At 46.4% G+C, this 4,801-nt stretch overlaps 1 long non-coding RNA gene across 1 annotated transcript; it reads right to left on the bottom strand.

The window, feature by feature from the left end:
* Positions 1-279: 279 nt before the first annotated feature.
* On the bottom strand, positions 280-3,135 carry LOC109299985. The gene is made up of 3 exons (XR_002098088.1): positions 2,977-3,135; positions 2,481-2,483; positions 280-291 (listed from the first exon to the last, which is right to left on the bottom strand). It is a non-coding gene; the product is annotated as an uncharacterized LOC109299985 (long non-coding RNA).
* Between the last annotated feature and the right edge of the window lie 1,666 nt (positions 3,136-4,801).

The following is a 4,801-nucleotide window of genomic DNA, read 5'->3' as shown; positions in this document are numbered from 1 at the left end:
GCGCTGTCACTCTGGCAGCCTTGCAGCACTGGAGCAGTGGGTCCCATTTCATGGGCAGCCTTGCTGCATGGCCCAAGGAGAATGGGGGCCAAAGTTCCTGCTGACAAGCTCTATGCCCACCCGCCTGCATCCCCCATGAGTCGCCAGAAGGGAGTGGGCACAGGACTCTGGACAGAGCAGCTGGAAGTGGGATCACCCTTCCCCAGGAGCCAGGAGGCTATGGCATTCATGAGCCGGTGGCACAATGGATAAAGTGTCTAACTACGGATCAGAAGATTGTGGGTTTAACTCCTACCTGGCTCATAGTAAGATAATTTTTTCTGAGCCAAGAGCTTGGTTGTGCCTGCCTTTTGCCCTTCCTTGCTCAGCTGCACCACACCCCTCATGCAGTGAAACAGTCCTCCTAGGAGGTACTGAAGAACATGCCTAGTTTCAATTCTTGCCTAGCACTGAATAAGGGGGCTGTAGGCTCTGGACAAGAGCACCAGGAAGCAGGATCACTCTTCAGCAGCTGCTGGAAGGGCTCAGCTCTTCGTGTGCTAGTGGAACAATGGATTACACACCTATCTACAAGTCACAAGGTTGTTGGTTTGTCTACTGCCTGGTTTGTGTTCCCCCCTTTTTTGCAGCTTTACTGCATTGTCCAAGCAAATGACATCCCATGATCCACCTCAAAACATAGTGGGGCTTATGGCAGTGGGTGTTCATTAATTAAAGGCTCCTTTATTAGCAGAGAGGGAGCTCAGCACGGCACATCTCTATGTGGAACAGGGGTCTGAAGGAAGGAGGAGCTATGGGCATTTATGCCCCAAAGCTACCAAGCTACAAAGGAAGAGTGATGTCCAGAAACTAACTCTGTGGGTTTGCTCTGGGGCTTGGGACTGGAAACAGTGCTATAATTAAAACAGGATGCTGATGTTTGGGATGAAAACACTTTATGCCATCACAGCTAAGTTAGTATGGTATTGACTGTTAGTTAATCTATGAATGAAAAGTTCAGAAAACTGATTATTAAAATGTATCAGTTAGGAAAGACCATACTCATTCAGTAACATACAGATTTCCTGACCCTTCTCGGTGTCCTGTGGTGCTACTACATACTGTTGTGGAGCAAGCTCAGCATATCACTTCACTTTGTCTTCTTTCTTGCTCCCAGTCCAACACATGATCCTACAGCAGTACCTCAGTCACACGTGGATTTTAGAAATATCACCACATCAGATACAAGAATCATTTGGATGGGAACCCTGAAGAGGGAAAGAAATTATGCAACCCAATACAAAAGAGAGGCATGGCCCTTGTTAATACTTAAAAAAAACATTAGCAAGGCTCAGTGTCATCCAGTGTTTAGAAAAGTGTTGGGCCTTTAGCATAACCCACAAAGCATGAGGGCAGTTTGGTCAGCTACTCAAGGCAACACTCTAAAAGTCTCATCCTACTGAGCATGAAAGCTAAAATTTGCGTGGGTGGTTGAATTGCTAGAACAATTTCAGGAAGAGAATTTCCCCTCTATGGCTTTGTCTACATTACAAGTGCTTCACCTCCTGTGCGATACCCCAGCAAAGCAGTATAGACACAGCTGTACTGGTAAACCAGTACTGGGCACATCTACATGCTCATTAATGTGCCATAGTTATGGCATATAAAGTTTAGTACTTGGATAACCAAGTACTAAATGAGTGTGCAATAACTTGAGCTACTGCACAGTAGTGCCAGCACATGGGTTTTTAGTGAAGCTTACTGTGCAGTAGCATAATAATATGGTGCAGTAGCATATTAGCGCAGGTTTTGCCCTGCACGTTACTGTGCAGTGTTATTAAGTTACTGCACAGTAAGCGTCTCATGTAGACGTGCCCACTGTGTTGCCATATAGTCAAGCAATCCCTACAAGAGGGGTGAAACACATGCCTATGAATGGCATCAGGGACTGTACCTCAGCGCACAGACGGTCCATTCCCTAATACACTCACTAGAAGTATCCCGGTGGGAAATTACACATTACATGCCCATTGAGATGGGCACCCCAATTAAATTCAGCAGAAGATTCTGCTGTCATTTGCCTCTTGTGGCTTGGGAAATGTTGCCTATGTGATGGAAAAGGCTTCTTCCTCATTTATTACCAGCTGTCCTGCAAACATGCCTCGCACAGCACACATTTGTTAATATGTAATGAAGGCAGGAATGGAGGCAAGTGTGTGTGTGTGCTTGTGTGTACATGTGCATATGTGTGTCTGTGTGCATGTGTATGTATGAAAGGACGGTATCCTAGCTGACTAGTGAGTGCTAACAAGTGCTCTAGTGTAAGCATGCTGAAGATCCCACAAAGCTCTTGGTTCAGAGGTGATATCTTTTATTAGACCAACTAAATAGTAGCAAAAACAATTCTTTTTGTTTAGTACTATTTAGTTGGTCTAATATAAGATATCACCCCCAAGCCAAGAGCTCTGTGTATTTGTCTTTTCTCAGACCAACATGACTACAAACTAGATCCCGGAAGATCCCGGGGTCTCCAAATTCCCATGGCAGGGGACTTACTGGATACAAGGCACAGCTGTGTGGGTTTGCCTATCACCCCTCTGCTCAGCCTCAGGTGGGAGGATAAAAGGCAGGGAGATACCTGAGGCTGGATGAGAGCCAGCGATTGGTCCTTTCCAGTTGAACTTTGGCTCTTTGTTCACAGGGATTATTGGTAGATGAGGCACAATCATAACACAGACAGAAACATTTCTCTCTCAGCAGGGTGCTCAGCTCTACTCTGAGTAATAACAAAAGGTGGTGAATAGCTTGCTGCTGGATGTACTGCCTATTCTTTTGCACTTGTTCATCTCTTTGCTTTAAGGATGAACTCTAACCTCTGTTTTACAGGTACGAGTACTGCCTGCTAACAGCAATATACACGGTACATTTATAGACCTGAGAAAAGATAACAGAAGCCAAGAGAAGAGAAAACACTAGCTAGAACAATAAATATTTGACTACAACTGTTAGGGTGACAGTATTTGGATCTTGGGGAACATTGGATTTGCAGCTGAATAAAGACTTTAATCTGTGGCTCAGCAAGACTGCTGACCACAAAGCAGAATGATATATTAAAAGTAACATTGCGAGATGCTTAGGCAAGCATTTGCCTAATAATGTGGTTTCATAGTTTCATAGTTTCTAGGGTCGGAAGGGACCTGAGCAGATCATCTAGTCTGACCCCCTGCCATGGCAGGAATAGCACTGGGGTCAAATGACCCCAATAAGGTGGTCATCCAACCTCCTCTTAAAAACCCCCAGGGTGGGAGCCTGCACCACCTCACATGGAAGCTGGTTCCAGACCCTAGCTGCCCTGACCGTGAAGTAGCGCCTCCTGATGTCCAACTTAAACCTTCCCTCCGCCAGCTTGTGACCGTTATTCCTGGTCACTCCTTGCGGCGCTCGGGGGAACAGGGACTCCCCCAGCGCCTGCTGATCCCCCCTAACCAGTTTATAACAGGCCACAAGATCCCCCCTCAGCCTTCTCTTTTGAAGGCTGAATAGGTTCAGGTCCCGCAACCTTTCCTCATAGGACCTACCCTGCTGTTCCTTGATCATACGAGTGGCCCTCCTCTGGACCCTCTTGATGCTGTCCACATCTCTCTTGAAGTGAGGCACCCAGAACTGGACACCGTAACTGGACTGGTAGTGCTGTAAGATATACAGCTCATTGTGTAAGGAGAATAGGATGCAGGCCACCAGCTAACATGAGGGGATAAAGCAAAAGTAAGACCTTGGAGATGAAAAAGGAGTCAGCAAGAAATGGCAAGTGACTGAAAGAAGCTGAGTTCATGGTCTTATGCATGCGCTTATAGCAAAAAGGCATGCAAATGAATGAAATGCATATGTAATTCCATGTTAATGAAGTAAACAGTAAAAAGAAGCAGAGCTTGAGATAGGAGGGAATATGGGTGGAACAAAGGAGGGACAAAGGTGGAATAAATGTTAATAAGTATAAACCAAGGTGTATAATTATGGAAAGAACTAATGTTCACTGCAGCTCTCCGAACATTGTTGTTGGAGCTGGCCCAGAGCTGTCTGCATTTTGAATAAAGCTGTTGCTAGCAATGTGTGCTGGTGTTTACTCTCTGAGCAATTGGATCATCATCTTCCTAGTCGTTGGGCACCACATGGAGTCAGGGTCTAACAAGAATGATAAATAATTTCCTCAGGACCTCGGGAGGTCACATCTAGTCCAACCCCCTGTTCCAAGCAGGACTAGCCCCAGCTACATCATCCCAGCCAAGGCTTTGTCAAGCTGGGTCTTAAACACCTCCAAGGATGGAGACTTCATCACTTCTTTGGGACCCCTGTCATGTTGACCCCTGGCTTGGAACAGAGGCCAGGAAACAAGATGAGGTCAAGTTGAAGTCCAAGGGGGTGGATGTACAATCAGGGAAGCCAGAGGCATTACTGAACAGGAGCTGCTCAGGAACTGGAGACCAGTAAGTTGTGCATCAAAATTCAGATGCTGGAGGAGGTCCTTAAAAGCAGACCCAGAACCAATCAGTGGGAAGACTGAGGGCTCAGTGAGCCCAAATTTAGGCCCAGCTAGTCCAGCTTATCAGGCAGCAAGATAGGAGCCTCACTTATCCTTAGCTTTTCAAGGCCTCTCTCTCTTTGTAGACAGGGCCCTTACTTTGTTTCTGCTCTGTTGCATTGATGCTCCTTCAAACAGGCTTTCTCATTTGGCAAAGCCAGGGCTTGGGGTCCCATGGCCACACACACAGTCAAGCTGGGAGCCCCACAGCAGATGATCCATAGCATAGAGGATCCAATAGCC

This window comes from Gavialis gangeticus, unplaced genomic scaffold (assembly GCF_001723915.1).
Source record: "Gavialis gangeticus isolate Ggan-Ray unplaced genomic scaffold, GavGan_comp1, whole genome shotgun sequence".
Taxonomy (NCBI): domain Eukaryota; kingdom Metazoa; phylum Chordata; order Crocodylia; family Gavialidae; genus Gavialis; species Gavialis gangeticus.
This window is presented reverse-complemented; position numbering and strand designations above follow the sequence as displayed.